This window comes from Schistocerca cancellata, chromosome 7 (assembly GCF_023864275.1).
Source record: "Schistocerca cancellata isolate TAMUIC-IGC-003103 chromosome 7, iqSchCanc2.1, whole genome shotgun sequence".
NCBI classification, from domain to species: Eukaryota; Metazoa; Arthropoda; class Insecta; order Orthoptera; family Acrididae; genus Schistocerca; species Schistocerca cancellata.
Genome location: NC_064632.1, coordinates 560,633,710 through 560,653,520, shown reverse-complemented (window position 1 = coordinate 560,653,520; position 19,811 = coordinate 560,633,710). Strand labels below are relative to the sequence as shown.

At 47.5% G+C, this 19,811-nt stretch overlaps 1 protein-coding gene across 1 annotated transcript in view; it reads right to left on the bottom strand.

Moving 5' to 3' along the window:
• The window catches only part of LOC126092904 (uncharacterized), a 930,835-nt gene that overhangs the window by 83,549 nt on the left and 827,475 nt on the right, over positions 1-19,811 (bottom strand). The window lies entirely within an intron of this gene.

The following is a 19,811-nucleotide window of genomic DNA, read 5'->3' as shown; positions in this document are numbered from 1 at the left end:
TTTGAGTTGGCACGCGGCACGAGTTCAGTCGGGGCGCGGCAGCAGTGGGGTCCGAACCGCCACGACTCGCCCGACGGTTGCCGAAGCACGTCATTGGAGTGGAGACGCCTTTGGTTGGTCGTCGGTCGGTCGTCTTGCCGGACGACGTGTGTTTCGCCGGCGAGTTATGACTTTTCTGGAGACTAGAAATCTACTCTGTAGGAATCAGCATGGGTTTCGAAAAAGACGGTCATGCGAAACCCAGCTCGCGCTATTCGTCCACGAGACTCAGAGGGCCATAGAACACGGGTTCACAGGTAGATGCCGTGTTTCTTGACTTCCGCAAGGCGTTCGAAACAGTTCCCCACAGTCGTTTAATGAACAAAGTAAGAGCATATGGACTATCAGACCAATTGTGTGATTGGATTGAGGAGTTCCTAGATAACAGGACGCAGCATGTCATTCTCAATGGAGAGAAGTCTTCAGAAGTAAGAGTGATTTCAGGTGTGCCGCAGGGGAGTGTCATAGGACCGTTGCTATTCACAATATACATAAATGACCTGGTGGATGACATCGGAAATTCACTGAGGCTTTTTGCAGATGATGCTGTGGTGTATCGAGAGATTGTAACAATGGAAAATTGTACTGAAATGCAGGAGGATCTGCAGCGAATTGACGCATGGTGCAGGGAATGGCAATTGAATCTCAATGTAGACAAGTGTAATGTGCTGCGAATACACAGAAAGATAGATCCTTTATCATTTAGCTACAAAATAGCAGGTCACCAACTGGAAGCAGTTAATTCCATAAATTATCTGGGAGTACGCATTAGGAGTGATTTAAAATGGAATGATCATATAATGTTGATCGTCGGTAAAGCAGATGCCAGACTGAGATTCATTGGAAGAATCCTAAGGAAATGCAATCCGAAAACAAAGGAAGTAGGGTACAGTACGCTTGTTCGCCCACTGCTTGAATACTGCTCAGTAGTGTGGGATCCGTACCAGATAGGGTTGATACAAGACATAGAGAAGATCCAACGGAGAGCAGCGCGATTCGTTACAGGATCATTTACTAATCGCGAAAGCGTTACGGAGATGATAGATAAACTCCAGTGGAAGACGCTGCAGGAGAGACGCTCAGTAGCTCGGTACGGGCTTTTGTCAAAGTTTCGAGAACATACCTTCACCGAAGAGTCAAGCAGTATATTGCTTCCTGCCCGCATCTCGTGGTCGTGCGGTAGCGTTCTCGCTTCCCACGCCCGGGTTCCCGGGTTCGATTCCCGGCGGGGTCAGGGATTTTCTCTGCCTCGTGATGGCTGGGTGTTGTGTGATGTCCTTAGGTTAGTTAGGTTTAAGTAGTTCTAAGTTCTAGGGGACTGCTGACCATAGATGTTAAGTCCCATCGTGCTCAGAGCCATTTGAACCATTTTTATATTGCTTCCTCCTACGTCTATCTCGCGAAGAGACCATTAGGATAAAATCAGAGAGATTAGAGCCCACACAGAGGCATACCGACAATCCTTCTTTCCACGAACAATACGAGACTGGAATAGAAGGGAGAACCGATAGAGGTACTCAAGGTACCCCCCGCCACACACCGTCAGGTGGCTTGCGGAGTATGGATGTAGATGTAGATGTAGATCGTTTATGGGCTGGCTGTGTGTGCCGACTCGTGATTCGTCCCTGTTATTATACAGTCACGGCCATTGGCATTGTCTAGTTCTCCGTGCAAGTGTTCGTGAAACTGTGTGTAGTTGGTGTTATTTTAAATTTTCCCGGCGTACTGGCTCTGAGCGGTCGGTCGGGTGACGTGGAGCAGTGAGGGAATCACGGCGGGGCGTAGTTTGGCCGGAGCCCGGTGGCGGTCCCTACGCTGTGTCGGAGTGTGTGGCGCTGTTCCCATTGCTACGAGGTGTTCGTGGCTCACCGACCCAGGACATCAAAGTTGAATTATGATTTAATTACCTAAGCCAGTCTGTTCCCATTGTGCCGTAGGTTTTCATGGTTGGCTGTTTGGGGCTACTCCCGTGAGCAACAGCGAGTGCTCGAGCTGGCGAAAGTTAGGCCACCAGCCGGTGGAGTTTAGCTGTATTTTGGTTATTTGAAGGCCAAGTGCACCAGCAAAATTTTCTGCCTTGTGTCCGTTAGCGTTCCGGTTACCTGCCCTGCCCGCTGACGTAAAATTCAGGCAGAGTCCTTTCCTCACCGTGTTGTCGCTGTCCAACACGTGTGTGTGGTTTTCTAAGCTTATGCCTACTTGGTTGTGGGCGGCTACGCCTTTTACGTTTTGGCTTTGGAGTTCCTTGTTTACTGGTCGGGTGGAAAGCAAGTCGTCTTATCGGTGGGTCCGTTGAATGTCTCTTGGTTGTGTTGCCGGCGGATCGGATATTCACTCCTGGAAATGGAAAAAAGAACACATTGACACCGGTGTGTCAGACCCACCATACTTGCTCCGGACACTGCGAGAGGGCTGTACAAGCAATGATCACACGCACGGCACAGCGGACACACCAGGAACCGCGGTGTTGGCCGTCGAATGGCGCTAGCTGCGCAGCATTTGTGCACCGCCGCCGTCAGTGTCAGCCAGTTTGCCGTGGCATACGGAGCTCCATCGCAGTCTTTAACACTGGTAGCATGCCGCGACAGCGTGGACGTGAACCGTATGTGCAGTTGACGGACTTTGAGCGAGGGCGTATAGTGGGCATGCGGGAGGCCGGGTGGACGTACCGCCGAATTGCTCAACACGTGGGGCGTGAGGTCTCCACAGTACATCGATGTTGTCGCCAGTGGTCGGCGGAAGGTGCACGTGCCCGTCGACCTGGGACCGGACCGCAGCGACGCACGGATGCACGCCAAGACCGTAGGATCCTACGCAGTGCCGTAGGGGAGCGCACAGCCACTTCCCAGAAAATTAGGGACACTGTTGCTCCTGGGGTATCGGCGAGGACCATTCGCAACCGTCTCCATGAAGCTGGGCTACGGTCCCGCACACCGTTAGGCCGTCTTCCGCTCACGCCCCAACATCGTGCAGCCCGCCTCCAGTGGTGTCGCGACAGGCGTGAATGGATTGACGAATGGAGACGTGTCGTCTTCTGCGATGAGAGTCGCTTCTGCCTTGGTGCCAATGATGGTCGTATGCGTGTTTGGCGCCGTGCAGGTGAGCGCCACAATCAGGATTGCATACGACCGAGGCACACAGGGCCAACACCCGGCATCATGGTGTGGGGAGCGATCTCCTACACTGGCCGTACACCACTGGTGATCGTCGAGGGGACACTGATTAGTGCACGGTACATCCAAACCGTCATCGAACCCGTCGTTCTACCATTCCTAGACCGGCAAGGGAACTTGCTGTTCCAACAGGACAATGCACGTCCGCATGTATCCCGTGCCACCCAACGTGCTCTAGAAGCTGTAAGTCAACTACCCTGGCCAACAAGATCTCCAGATCTGTCCCCCATTGAGCATGTTTGGGACTGGATGAAGCGTCGTCTCACGCGGTCTGCACGTCCAGCACGAACGCTGGTCCAACTGAGGCGCCAGGTGGAAATGGCATGGCAAGCCGTTCCACAGGACTACATCCAGCATCTCTACGATCGTCTTCATGGGAGAATAGCAGCCTGCATTGCTGCGAAAGGTGGATATACACTGTACTAGTGCCGACATTGTGCATGCTCTGTTGCCTGTGTCTATGTGCCTGTGGTTCTGTCAGTGTGATCATGTGATGTGTCTGACCCCAGGAATGTGTCAACAAAGTTTCCCCTTCCTGGGACAATGAATTCACGGTGCTCTTATTTCAATTTCCAGGAGTGTAGTTGGGCTGACTAACTGTCCCCTCTAAGCGGAGAGTAATATTTCAAATGCAGACCGACCCCCAGAAACATCTGAGCGACGCTGGCTGTACTGCCTTTCCTTATTGGTGTTTGTTTGTGTATTTTAATGGCTCATAGCCGATGGTTTGAATTTGTATGCTTTTAGTTGGGTTTTAAATAATGGGCCTTCAGCCGTTATAAAAATTGAAGAGGTTGTGCCCTTAAGTGATAAGATTGCGTGAGATATTCAGTCGATAGTTAAGCTCGGAAATTTGCGCTGCAATGTTTGGGCAACTAAATAAAGTAATATGTGTTAGAGTCTAACTGACAGCCGCTCATTTGCAGCCCCTTTCCACAATTCCAACTACCTGTTCTCTCCTGCGGATTTAACCAGGCGTTTCAAAAATGGTTCGAATGGCTCTGAGCACTATGGGACTTAACATCTGTGATCATCAGTCCCCTAGAACGTAGAACTACTTAAACCTAACTAACCTAAGGACATCACACACATCCATGCCCGAGGCAGGATTCGAACCTGCGACCGTAGCAGTCACGCGGTTCCAGACGGAAGCGCCTAGAAGCGCACGGCGACACCGGCCGGCTAACCAAGCGTGTCACTCACAACTTTATTTCTGCCAGTGCCTTATCTACTACTTTTCAGATAAGGTCCTGACTTCGAGCCACGTTGTGGCACGCTGTTCTAATCTGCCAGGAAGATTCATATCAGCAGACGCTCTGCTGCAGAGTGAAAATTCATTCTGGAACCATTCCGATGTTGTCCCCGTACCATGTGCGAATTTAGAACACCACCATCGTGCACTGTAACCGCTCACTGATTGACACAATCTGTCTTTTCCCTCACGGTGACCTCAAGCCTTATGACATCCAGGTTTTCTACTGCATGACTGGGAGACCTCTTTCATCATGCTCCCGCACTTTTATTGATTTCAACCGAGTAGTTAACATGTAGTGTTACGTTATCTACAGGGTGTTTAAAAACAACCGGTATATTTGAAACGGCAATAAAAACTAAACGAGCAGCGATAGAAATACACCGTTTGTTGCAATATGCTTGGGACAACAGTACATTCCCAGGCAGACAAACTTTCGAAATTACAGTAGTTACAATTTTCAACAACAGATGGCGCTGCGGTCAGGGAAACTCTATAGTACGATATTTTCCACATATCCACCATGCGTAGCAATAGTATGGCGTAGTCTCTGAATGAAATTACACGAAACCTTTGACAACGTGTCTGGCGGAATGGCTTCACATGCAGATGAGATGTACTGCTTCAGCTGTTCAATTGTTTCTGGATTCTGGCGGTACACCTGGTCTTTCAAGTGTCCCCACAGAAAGAAGTCACAGGGGTCCATGTCTGGCGAAAAGGGAGGCCAATCCACGCCGCCTCCTGTATGTTCCGGATAGCCCAAAGCAATCACACGATCATCGAAATATTCATTCAGGAAATTAAAGACGTCGGCCGTGCGATGTGGCCGGGCACCATCTTGCATAAACCACGAGGTGTTCGCAGTGTCGTCTAAGGCAGTTTGTACCGCCACAAATTCACAAAGAATGTCCAGATAGCGTGATGCAGTAATCGTTTCGGATCTGAAAAATAGGCCAATGATTCCTTTGGAAGAAATGGCGGCCCAGACCAGTACTTTTTGGGGATGCAGGGACGATGGGACTGCAACATGGGGCTTTTCGGTTCCCCATATGCGCCAGTTCTGTTTATTGACGAAGCCGTCCAGGTAAAAATAAGCTTCGTCAGTAAACCAAATGCTGCCCACATGCATATCGCCGTCATCAATCCTGTGCACTATATCGTTAGCGAATGTCTCTCGTGCAGCAATGGTAGCGGCGCTGAGGGGTTGCCACGTTTGAATTTTGTATGGATAGAGGTGTAAACTCTGGCGCATGAGACGATACGTGGACGTTGGCGTCATTTGGACCGTAGCTGCAACACGGCGAACGGAAACCCGAGGCCGCTGTCGGATCACCTGCTGCACTAGCTGCGCATTGCCCTCTGTGGTTGCCGTACGCGGTCGCCCTACCTTTCCAGCACGTTCATCCGTCACGTTCCCAGTCCGTTGAAATTTTTCAAACAGATCCTTTATTGTATCGCTTTTCGGTCCTTTGGTTACATTAAACCTCCGTTGAAAACTTCGTCTTGTTGCAACAACACTGTGTTCTAGGCGGTGGAATTCCAACACCAGAAAAATCCTCTGTTCTAAGGAATAAACCGTGTTGTCTACAGCACACTTGCACGTTGTGAACAGCACACGCTTACAGCAGAAAGACGACGTACAGAATGGCGCACCCACAGACTGCGTTGTCTTCTATGTCTTTCACATCACTTGCAGCGCCATCTGTTGTTGAAAATTGTAACTACTGTAATTTCGAAAGTTTGTCCGCCTGAAAATGTACTGTTGTCCGAAGAATATTGCAACAAACGTTGTATTTCTATCGCTGCTCGTTTCGTTTTTATTGCCGTTTCAAATATACCGGTCATTTTTGAAACACCCTGTAGCTCGTCCTTAAGTTTTTAGAAGCACCGTATCCGCACGGTAAGCGTGCAGCACAGTGCGTTGTCGTTCGCCAGCATCTCATCCCACGTCGCAGCACTATTTTTAAATTCCATCCCGGCGCCACTTGGCACGCCCCCCGACCCCCGGCGCTGTATAAATCCAGAGGCCCCTGGCGCCGTTCGTCCCCTATGTTATCGCTCCTTTCTTCGGCCTCCATTTGTGTGCGTATGCGTCCGTCTCTCTCCACATACGGATCCTCAGCGCGGTTGAGAGCATATGTGCGCTGCGCGGCCGGCTCGGCGTTTATATTGAGCCGCTAACAGCCGCACCATAAAGCTTCCATTAAGTGGTGGTGGGCCGCGGGGGCAGGAGAGAGGTGTCGGCGTCCTCGTGTGTTTAACGCTGTGCTGCTTTTAAAAGCGCCGTATATTTCTGGACTCGCAGCTTCTCGTCATCCCCGCCATAAATGGGGTTTAAATGTCACACACGAACAAACATTCCCTCCCCTAATTTCCCTGTTACCTCTCAACGAAATAGCCATTTAGTTCGAACAAGTTGTGGAACGTACAAGCGGATAACGAAATCCTTTCCTTTCGTAATAGGCTTTTTGTATGCCAATATTAGCACTTTACCGAAGCCACCGAGCGAGGTGGCGCAGTGGTTAGACACTGGACTCGCATTCGGGAGGACGACGGTTCAATCCCGCGTCCGGCCATCCTGATTTAGGTTTTCCGTGATTTCCCTACATCGCTCCAGGCAAATGCCGGGATGGTTCCTTACAAAGGGCACGGCCGACTTCCTTCCCCCTCCTTCCCTAATCCGATGAGACCGATGACATCGCTGTCTGGTCTCCTTCCCCGAAACAACCAACCAACCAACCATTTCAGGTTCTACAACCAGCTGTAAGGACAAGAATAGATGCAAAAAATGAAAATTTGCTGAGTTATAAACCAGCTACACTACTGGCCATTAAAATTGCTACACCACGAAGATGACGTGCTACAGACGCCAAATTTAACCGTCAGGAAGCAGATGCTGTGATATGCAAATGATTAGCTTTGCAGAGCATTCACACAAGGTTGGTGCCGGTGGCGACACCTACAACGTGCTGACATGAGGAAAGATTCCAACCGATTTCACATACACAAACAGCAGTTGACCGGCGTTGCCCGGTGAATCGTTGTTGTGATGTCTCGTGTAAGGAGGAGAAATGCGTACCATCACGTTTCCGACTTTGATAAAGGCCGAATTGTAGCCCATTTCTATTGCGGTTTGTCGTATCGCGACATTGCTGCTCGCGTTGGTCGAGATCCAATGAGTCTTAGCAGAATGTGGAATCGGTGGATTCAGGAGGGTAATACGGAACGCCTTGCTGGATCCCAACGGCCTCATATCTCTAGCAGTCGAGATGACAGGCATCTTATCCGCATGTAAGTAACGGATCGTGTAGCCACGTCTCGATCCCTAAGTCGGGCAGATGAGGACGTTTGCAAGACAACAAACATCTGCACGAACAGTTCGACGACCTTTGCAGCAGCATGGTTCAGCTCGGAGACCATGGCTGCGGTTACCCTTGACGGTGCATTACAGACAGGAGTGCCTGCGATGATGTACTCAACGACGAACCTGGGTGCACGAATGGCAAAACGTTATTTTTTCGGATGAATCCACGTTCTGTTTACAGCATCATGATGGTCGCATCCGTGTTTGCCGACATCGCGGCGAACGCACATTGGAAGCGTGTATTCGTCATCGCCATACTGGCGTATCACCCGGCGTGATGGTATGGGGTGCCATTGGTTACACGTCTCGGTCACCTCTTGTTCGCAATGACGGCGCTTTGAACAGTGGACGTTACATTTCAGATGTGTTACGAGCCGTGGCTCTACCCTTCATTCGATCCCAGCGAAAGCCTATATTTCAGCAGGATCATGCACGCAGGTCCTGTGCGGGCCTTTCTGGATACAGAAAATGTTCGACTGCTGCCCTGGCCAGCACATTCTCCAGATCTCTCACCAACTGAATATGTCTAGTCAATGGTGGCCGAGCAACTGGCTCGTCACCATACTTCAGTCACTACTCTTGATGAACTGAGGTACAGTGTTGAAGCTGCATGGGCAGCTGTACATGTACACGCCATCCAAGCTCTGTTTGACTCAATGCCCAGGCGTGTCAAGGCCGTTATTACGACCAGAGGTGGTTGTTCTGGGTACTGATTTCTCATGATCTATGCACCCAAATTGCGTGAAAGGATAATCATATGTCAGTTCAAGTATATTTGTCCAATGAGTACCCATGTTATCATCTGCAATTTCTTCTTGGTGTAGCAATTTTGATGGCCAGTAGTTTAATATTTTCTAGTCAACATTCAGAAACAATTTTCAAACGATTCAGTATAGGTTAACAAATTTAATCATTGCCGCAGATAAAGGGTGAAAATCATTGAAATGTATGAAAATGTAAACTATCTACAAACTACGGCGTGCACATACATTATTCATCACGTTAACGTCAGTAGAGGTATTCGGATCTAGGTTATGACATGTTCAATATATCTGCCATCATTGGGAATGATGTGCATCAGACAAATAGCGAAATACTACATGAGCTACTGAATTGTCGGAATATCGATGCTGTCGATGACTTCCTGAATGGCTGTTTTCAGCTCGGCAATGGTTTTAGGGTTATTGATGTACACCTTGTCTTTAATATAGCCCCACCAAAAAGGAGTGGCACATGTTTAGGTCCGAAGATTATGGCGGTCAATCGAGGCCCATGCCAGTGGCCTCTGGGTATCTCAGAGCCAGAATGTGGTCCCTAAAGTGTTCCTCCATGGCATCAAACACTCTCCTGCTTCGATGGAGTCGAGCTTCGTCTTGCATAAACCACATCTCATCGAAATCAGGGTCACTGTGGATAATGGGGATGAAATCATGTTACAAAACCTTCACGTACCCTTCGGTACCCAATGCGCGATCCGGGAATATCGCACCGGTTATTCCGTGACTGGACACTGCACACCACACAGTCATCCGTTGAGGGTAAAGAGACTTCTCGATCGCGAAATGCGGATTATCAGTCCCCCAAATGCGAAAATTTTGCTTATTGATGAACTCTTCCAAACGAAAGTGCGCTTCGTCGCTAAATTAAAACATACATACGCATACTAATTTCCATCACGTCTCGCGGCCAACCGTGCTGCTTGAATGTCCTAACACAAACCGTTCAAAAGTTATGTCCATTTTATTTCATACGGTCCAATAACTGTCACCCTCTATGTAGATAATATATTAATTTTATCTGAAGAAACTGGCAATGGAATAGCCACCTTCCCCAGACAATGGATAACTCATCCAAAAATATCACATTTACAACAGCGCACGAACAACGCAACAAAATAAACTTTCTATACATCAAAACTACGAAAACTGGACAACTGCGCTCGTTCAGAACTTCCAGTAAAAGACAATAACAGACTGCATATTGTAGAATAGCTCTTGCTTTCTAAGATGCACAAGAAACATGTGCATAAAGAGCGTAATAAAATGTCCACTAGCGAAAACGAACATGACATTTGACCTGAAAACAATAAGGAAAAGTAACAAAGACAATGCTTACGATCCCGCTTTAGTGGACAAAATTTATACTGAAAACATAACATGTCACGGAAAATAAAATAAGACACCATTACTCTAGCAAAACTCCTCAGTCTACTAGGGGAAAATTTAAGATGAAATAGAACTTGCTCTCCGGAGATGCTAAGCCTAAGATTCATCCTAAAAGCTAGATTAAAGAAAGGCGAACCTACGTTTATATCATTTGCAGATTTAGACACAGCTTTAGAAAGTGTCGAATGGAACACATCCTTAAAATTATGAAGATGGCAATGGTAAAATACAGGTTACGCACCTGTGTAACCTGTAACGAAACCTGACTGCAGCTGTAAGAATCAAAAGACATGAAAGGAAAGCAGCAGAGAAGGATGAAACACAGGTTTGTAGCCAATCACGGATGTTATTCAATTTTACACTGATCAAGCTGTAAGCCTAACCACAGAAATATTTGGAATGGGAGTGAAAGAGTGAAAGTGCAGCATGAGAGTGGTGCAGTGGTGCTGCACAGCACCGCTGTACCTATATTAATTATCGAATAATTATCTTGCTTTCTTCGTTATATTCGTCTAAATGAAATAATTCCTTGTACACTCCTAGAAATTGAAAAAAGAACACATTGACACCGGTGTGTCAGACCCACCATACTTGCTCCGGACACTGCGAGAGGGCTGTACAAGCAATGATCACACGCACGGCACAGCGGACACACCAGGAACCGCGGTGTTGGCCGTCGAATGGCGCTAGCTGCGCAGCATTTGTGCACCGCCGCCGTCAGTGTCAGCCAGTTTGCCATGGCATACGGAGCTCCATCGCAGTCTTTAACACTGGTAGCATGCCGCGACAGCGTGGACGTGAACCGTATGTGCAGTTGACGGACTTTGAGCGAGGGCGTATAGTGGGCATGCGGGAGGCCGGGTGGACGTACCGCCGAATTGCTCAACACGTGGGGCGTGAGGTCTCCACAGTACATCGATGTTGTCGCCAGTGGTCGGCGGAAGGTGCACGTGCCCGTCGACCTGGGACCGGACCGCAGCGACGCACGGATGCACGCCAAGACCGTAGGATCCTACGCAGTGCCGTAGGGGACCGCACCGCCACTTCCCAGCAAATTAGGGACACTGTTGCTCCTGGGGTATCGGCGAGGACCATTCGCAACCGTCTCCATGAAGCTGGGCTACGGTCCCGCACACCGTTAGGCCGTCTTCCGCTCACGCCCCAACATCGTGCAGCCCGCCTCCAGTGGTGTCGCGACAGGCGTGAATGGAGGGACGAATGGAGACGTGTCGTCTTCAGCGATGAGAGTCGCTTCTGCCTTGGTGCCAATGATGGTCGTATGCGTGTTTGGCGCCGTGCAGGTGAGCGCCACAATCAGGACTGCATACGACCGAGGCACACAGGGCCAACACCCGCCATCATGGTGTGGGGAGCGATCTCCTACACTGGCCGTACACCACTGGTGATCGTCGAGGGGACACTGAATAGTGCACGGTACATCCAAACCGTCATCGAACCCATCGTTCTACCATTCCTAGACCGGCAAGGAAACTTGCTGTTCCAATAGGACAATGCACGTCCGCATGTATCCCGTGCCACCCAACGTGCTCTAGAAGGTGTAAGTCAACTACCCTGGCCAGCAAGATCTCCGGATCTGTCCCCCATTGAGCATGTTTGGGACTGGATGAAGCGTCGTCTCACGCGGTCTGCACGTCCAGCACGAACGCTGGTCCAACTGAGGCGCCAGGTGGAAATGGCATGGCAAGCCGTTCCACAGGACTACATCCAGCATCTCTAAGATCGTCTCCATGGGAGAATAGCAGCCTGCATTGCTGCGAAAGGTGGATATACACTGTACTAGTGCCGACATTGTGCATGCTCTGTTGCCTGTGTCTATGTGCCTGTGGTTCTGTCAGTGTGATCATGTGATGTATCTGACCCCAGGAATGTGTCAATAAAGTTTCCCCTTCCTGGGACAATGAATTCACGGTGTTGATATTTCAATTTCCAGGAGTGTATTTGTGTCTTGCTACTTTTAAGCCAACTTCAGTTTGAGACCAACTGATCTTCATGTCAGTCGGTACATTCAAACCTTGTATTTGTGTCCTGCTACTTTTAAGCCAACTTCAGTTTAAGACCAACTGATCTTCATGTCAGTCGGTATATTCAAAGTACTGAGACGGTCGTTTCTTCTTCGTCACTTTCTTCGCATCTAGACTGACCAGTACGTCGGTTGCCAGAGTAACCGCAGCGCCGACATTTGAAACATGGTCTCATGGTGCTATCCACAGTTCTACACAATCTAGTATGAAGTTTATGACCTGCTCTAACTTCTTTCTGCACGTTCTGCTTGGAAGACATGCGAAGGTTTATAACGTTATATTCCCTTACCATTGTACAAATAAATTCATGGTCTTCTATTCTAGTTTCAGACTTTCTGTTTACAGTTCACTTTGTGTGTGTGTGTGTGTGTGTTTGTGTGTGTGTGTGTGTGTGTGTGTGTGTGTGGTTTTGTGGTTGTGTGGTTGTGTGAGTGTGTGTATGAGTGTCTGCGGGCGTGTGTGCGTATGTCTTAGTGTGTGTGTGTGTGTGTGTGTGTGAATATACATCAACAAATTACTGGCCTCAAAGCCATTCTGACTTAACAGAGCTACCTCTTCTACTTTAGCAATTTCTCTTTATTAGGATTCCTGCAAATGATAGAGCCACTTAAAGCAACAGAATTCAGAATTGGCACCGAACTAGTGCGATGCTGAGACGTCGGATTCCATTCGGGAGGACAGCGTTTAAAAGCCCCTTCGCATTATTGTGATGTACGTTTTCCGCAGTTTATCATAATCGCTTAAAGCGAATACCCAGACTGTCCCATTAACAGTATTGAATTCCCGTACTACTCCAAAGTGTTCTCCATCTCCAATGACACTGTCGTCGACATGGCTTTAAATCCTGACTTCCCTTTCTGCTTCAGAATTGATAAATTTGAGTATTTCAACATATTTGTCGATTATTTAAACGTACGCTAAATATCGACCCAAATCTGTTTTATTTATCTTTTGACGGTTAGACTGTTTTCTGAAACTGAGACACTTAGCACCCTCAGATCTCTTACTTCTTGTTTAGAAATTCCATTCGTCCCCTTTCCTCAGATTCGTACCAATTCTTCCATTCCATTTCATTTTCGGTATCATCCTCCATGGCAATGACACCTCTCACGTTGAGCATTTATCCATATTATAATGTTTCCTGCAGTGGCATCGACGAAGCTTTACATTAATTCGGATACCTCGACGATGTTTGTAGAACGAAATGTAGCTTTCTGGTTCCGCTGCTCTGCTCAGACCAGCTCACTAAGCATATTGGCTACCTAAAAGAAGAAAATCGTGTAATATATCTAAATATAAAATCTATTCGCTGCTTCACTGTCACTACTAATATAAAGCACACCGCAGTAGCTTAAACTTCATATGATGCGGGACAAAGAAATATTGCGAACGCATAAGGAAAAATTGCTTACGTTACAAAGGCTGGCATTGAACTCCAATCTCTTATGAAAAACGTGTAGTGGAATGTTTTAGAAAGTTTTCTTTGTCCAATGATATTGAAATAAAACAGTTTTTAGTGCTGTATGTAAGCAAAATCTCATCCTCACATCACAGGTACACAGCCTGTTCATTCAGACACGCAAAGGGAGTTTAATTCAGCTAGTGAAATATATTATACCCTACAAAGACAGTGTTGATGGAGTCCACAGTGAAGTAGGTGGAAATTAATGTTTCGTAAAGAAGAGCCTGAGATAAAAAATCGAAGTGAAAGTCATTTAGCATTTTTCGTAATCATCCTATTCTGATTTTAGAAAAAAGAAGTATTTTTATTACGAACTGTTGCTTGATGTAGACGTGTGTCCTCTCTGAGCCCCTCAGTAACTGTAATTAAAAATGCTGGTCTTTATTTACGAGAAAATTTTAAGTATCGGCTGGAGACTATATCGCAACGAGCTACTTAATAATATATTACGTCAACGAAGGCTACTGTTCTATCAGGAATAATGCAACGGATAATTTATTTGGAAGCTCACAGCGATATTTAATAGCGTCACTGGCGCAGCCTGGGTTTCTTAGATAATCCGAGGGGCATTATGGGTCTGGAAATTTACTGGATGCGTTGGAGGTATTAATTGTTAGACATGGTTTTAAAACGATACATGATAGTACGAGAGATTCAGAAAACGCGAGCTTTCTACCAGCATAAGGATCATCCATATAATTACGTAGCACAATTAACCCTAAAAGACAGGTGCATTAACATTTCTTTCCAAAAATAAAAGTATTATAGATCACTGGAATCAGTGAGGGTGTAATTAACGCACTTAGCAACTTCAGCTCTGCTATTAAAGAATATAACTTTTAAATGGCACATCTGTCATTATAGGGTGTGAACTTCCAAATTCAGAAATTAACAGAACCATATCTCAACAAGTCATTCCGTAGTTATTTGGAACTGTAACTGATGAATATTTAAGCGTAGAGTGGTAAAAGAAGAGAAAAGGAAGGGGATGTCATAAGAAAATATTGGCCCAGAAACCTCGAGAGGTTCTTCAGTTTTTTACTGAGTCAGACATATAAATGAAAAACAGTTGCTCCATTAAACACAGGGTGTGAATAGATGTAGCGGACACTTTTTTCTTTATTTGTTTCTCTAGCACAGGGAGGTGTTCCGGGCGTCGAGACGTTATTAAAGTTATTATTTCTGCCAGCCGTTGTGGCCGAGCGTTTATAGGCGCTTCAGTCCGGAGCCGCGCGACCGCTACGGTCGCAGGTTCGAATCCTGCCTCAGGCATGGATGTGTGTATTGTCCTTAGGTTAGTTAGGTTTAAGTAGTTCTAAGTTCTGGTGGACTGATGACCTCATATGTTAAGTCCCATAGTGCTCAGAGCCAAATTTTTTATTTCTAAGATATCGACGTGGTAAAATAAAGTCGATTTTTTAAATGTTGGGTGATGCATTCAGTCAAGCTAATTTTAAAACGTTATCAAAGTCGTATGCCGAAATGAAATGAAATGTCGTGTGGCTAGGGCCTCCCGTGGGGTAGACCGTTCGCCTGGTGCAGGTCTTTCGAGTTGACGCCACTTCGGCGACCTGCGCTTCGATGGGGATGACATGATGATGATTTGGACAACACAACACCCAGTCCCTGAGCGGATAAAATCTCCGACCCAGCCGGGAATCGAACCCGGAACCTTAGGATTGACAGTCTGTCACGCTGACCAGTCAGCTACCGGGGCCGGACAAACCGAAATTATTCTACATATCTGGCGTCTTCGTTTAATCCAATGGGAAAAGGCTTGCTATATTCGGTTCTGGCACGGATGAATGTTATTGCAAGAGGCGGCTATCGAGGGGGCGTAAATATATTTGGTTCTGTGTCAGGCGGCTCTCACCCGGTCCGCTCTTTGCCAGTTTTCCTCGGAACGATGGTAGGCGCAGTGAAAGAAGATTCAGAATTATTCATTGCCATGGTAAGACAAGGCTGCAACCTGTCTCCACTGTTGTTCGTATTGTTCATGGATCATATGTTGAAAACAATAGACTGGCTGGGTGAGATTAAGATATGTGAACACAAAATAAGCAGTCTTGCATATGCGGATGACTTAGTTGTGATAGCAGATTCGATTGAAAGTTTGCAAAGTAATATTTCAGAGCTAGATCAGAAATGTAAGGAAGATTAGCATCTCCAAAACGAAAGTAATGTCAGTGGGAAAGAAATATAAACGGATTGAGTGCCAAATAGGAGGAACAAAGTTAGAACAGGTGGACGGTTTCAAGTACTTAGGATGCATATTCTCACAGGATGGCAACATAGTGAAAGAACTGGAAGCGAGGTGTAGCAAAGCTAATGTAGTGAGCGCTCAGCTACGATCTACTCTCTTCTGCAAGAAGGAAGTCAGTACCAAGACTAAGTTATCTGTGCACCGTTCAATCTTTCGACCAACTTTGTTGTATGGGAGCGAAAGCTGTGTGGATTCAGGTTACCTTATCAACAAGGTTGAGGTTACGGATATGAAAGTATCTAGGATGATTGCAGGTACTAGTAGATGGGAACAATGGCAGGAGGGTGTCCACAATGAGGAAATCAAAGAAAAACTGGGAATTAACTCTATAGATGTAGCAGTCAGTGCGAACAGGCTTAGATGGTGGGGTCATGTTACACGCATGGGAGAAGTAAGGTTACCCAAGAGACTCATGGATTCAGCAGTAGAGGGTAGGAGGAGTCGGGGCAGACCGAGGAGAAGGTACCTGGATTCGGTTAAGAATGATTTTGAAGTAATAGGTTTAACATCAGAAGAGGCATCAATGTTAGCACTGAATAGGGGATCATGGAGGAACTGTGTAAGGGGGCTATGCTCCAGATTGAACGCTGAAAGGCATACTCAGTCTTAAATGATGATGATGATGATGATGATGATGATGATGATGATGTAAATACAGGTAACGTCCTGACTCGTGGTTGGCATCGCCTGTCAATGCCCGATGAGGAACGGCGTCTTCAGCTGCCTTCAGCCCGCTCGAGGCAGCTGACACCGGACACTTCGTTCCAGCCGACTGGGTTCGCCGCTTGCGGTGACCCAGGCAGGCACCGGCTGTACCGCGACGACGCGCCAGTGAGCCACCACGGCGCGTGCACAGAACTTACAAACGCCGACTAGGGAGGTGCTCTGTCCTCTCCTGCCCACCACCCTTCTTCGTCATCATCTGTCGTACCGCGATGGCGGTAGCCATGTACCCGCCAAGTTCGACGATATTGGCCTGTCGTCCAGGTAGGCGCCATTCAGTCAGGAACGCTGGTGTCCTGATACTGGTGAGAAGGAGAATCTCCAGGTTCTCCCATCTGCGACTGAGGCAGGCTATGCCCGCGAAAGACCAAGGCCCCGAGTTCGAGTCTCGCTCCGACACACAGTTTCAATGTGCCAGGAAGTTTCATATAAGTGCACACTCCGCTGCAGATTGAAAATTTCATTCTGCAGACTGTGGTGTGTAACACTTGTAAGTAGGCTGTTTATGTTTTCTTATTGGCAACGTTACGTAGCACTCTGTATGAAAATCAGTGGCTGTGCTGTGTGCAGTCTGTGTCCAGTTTGCATTGTTGTCAGCCATTGTAGTGTTGGGCAGTTGGCTGTTAACAGCACGTAGCGTTGCGCAGTTGGAGGTGAGCCGCCAGCAGTGGTGGATGTGGGGAGAGAAATGGCGCAGATTTGAAATTTGTAAGATTGGATGGCATGAACTGCTATATATATTATGATTATTAAGGTAAATACATTGTTTGTTCTCTATTAACATCTTTCAATTGCTAACTATGCCTATCAGTAGTTAGTGCCTGCTGTAGTTTGAATCTTTTATTTAGCTGGCAGTAGTGGCGCTCGCTGTATTGCAGTAGCTTCAGTAACGAAGATTTTTGTGAGGTTTGTGATTTGTGAAAGATACAGGTTAATGTTAGTCAGGGCCATTCCTTTGTTGGGATTTCTGGAAGTCAGATTGCGTTGCGCTAAAATAAATATTGTGTGTCAGTTTAAGCACAGTCTTGTATAATTTTTCAAAGGGGACGTTTCACACTGTGGCTGGTGATTATGGCTACGTAGTCATCTCTCCAGGTACAGGCCGTTGTTGTACGTAGCGCGCAGGAAATCTACAACAGACTTGTACCGGACGTCACTTCGCTGCAACCAGGACATCGAGTGCGGACGTCACGTACGCCATCGATCCTTCTGACTGACCGCCTTACGATCTAAGCTGCTGGGATATGTGTGGAGCGAAGATGCGGCTAATGTTTACCCAACGTCAATCGTCATGACTGCATAAGGCTTGCTATTAATAAGGTATCAGCGGTTTTCCTTCTGTGGTGCTTCTTAACTGGCACCGTTTGCGGTGTCCATCTTAGACTTTCTTTCGTCACGTTGTGAAGGTCACGGACACTGTTTGGCAGCTCTGGCCGACTAAATTCTGCTGACGTCTGCTGCCTGACTCCCCAGGAACGCAGATGTTGGGCTTTGCACTGATCCAGTCTCGGTGGCGGAATTCTTTCACTGCGGCCGCCTCATGCTGCAGAGTAGCGACATAGCTTCGCTCTGTGACTTCGATAATTTTACCCATTTTACTGACGTATACTGTTTGGAAATTTGTGGTAAGTTCTCATGCGACCAAACTGCCGAGGTCATCGGTCCCTAGGCTCACACACTAGTTAATCTAATTTAAACTGGCTTACGCTTAGGACAACACACATACACATGCCCGAGGGAGGACTCGAACCTCCGACGGGGGGGGGGGGGGGGGAGTAGCGCGAACCGTGGCGCCTTAGACCGCGCGGCTGCCCTATAGAAGGCTGGTATTCCACAGTCATATTCACATCCCGCTTTCTAACAGTTCTGTTAGGATTTGGACTTTAAACGTCACAGTGTTTCTGTTGTATAGTTGGTAAAGTACTTACAAATGCGGTATAGAAAAACCGCTGATGCTGTGTAATGTACCACATCAAAACAGGTACAAATCTTGTACTGGAGTGACTTGCCGAGTGTGAGTATCCGCAGAAGAGACTAAGAAGCGCGACTGGAGTTGGCGGCCTTTCCCTAGAACAGATCCAACTTTTAACATACAGTGTCACATGGACAAGTACCTGATATTTCCAGAATGAGATTTTCACTCTGCAGCGGAGTGTGCGCTGATATGAAACTTCCTGGCAGTTTAAAACTGTGTGCCCGACCGAGACTCGAACTCGGGACCTTTGCCTTTCGCGGGCAAGTGCTCTACCATCTTTTTTTTTTTTTATTTTGCCTTTCGCAGGCAAGTGCTCTACCGACATTTTTTTTTTTTTTACAAACAAAATTAGAATGTACATCCGTAGCAACAACAGAACAAGAGTTCCTTCTATACTATGAAATAGAATTTGAAACCAATAGTGTGATGATAGATAATAAAGAAAGAAAAATGTAACCAAATCCCGCACGCCATTCCATGTGCATGGCCCATCTGCGTACAGATTCCATGTTCCAAATTGGTACAACATTTCGCAACATGTGGAGCCCCATGAAGGCGGTCATCCTCTGCCCGGTACTCCCCAACTGTGAGGGGGGTTATCGAAGACACTGCGCAAATAGTTCGCAAATAGTTGTCGGTATCGGGGTGTACACGCGAGTGTGCTATGACTGTCCTGGAGAAATTGCCAGTAATCAAGCACTGTCTTCTCATCATCTCGAAAGAGGTAGTATATGGACATGCCTTTAAACCATGTGAGAGCGTGAGTCTTCGCAGGTGGGAAATAAGTATCCTCTGGACAAAGGAGGAGCCGTGGCTCAATTGTGCGAGGCGCGATACGGAGGTAGCAGGCGAGGATCTTCTGCACTAGCAGCCATACCTCTAACGCCGATCCATATGTTAAACGGTGTTTGTCAGTATCCACGAGGTGGCAACGTGGGCAAAGGGGGGAATCCGCCATCCCAATAGCGTGCAGCCTTTGTCGTGTTACAACCTTCCCGTTCACCACCTGGTACCACGCGGCTCGTACCCGCGTGGGGAGGAACGACTTCTGGACCGCTCTCCACACTGCAGGCCATAGGGTCGTAGGGCTCTTCCTCTCAATCACATTGCGAGGTGTGGACCTTAGCAGCAGTCTGTAAAAGTCTCTCGCCTTGGGAGTGCGAGTGTTGGGAAGGTCTGGGTGCACGTAACTATACTCAAGAATAAATGCCGAGAGGTGCGAGAGTGAGGGTGTAATGTGTGCAACCGTGACAGGTGGCATAAGTGACGCCGGCAGCAATTCCTCTAACAAACGACCCGTAAGGGAAGCATCTTGGTGGGTCCACAATTTCATCATTGTGCACAAGTATAATG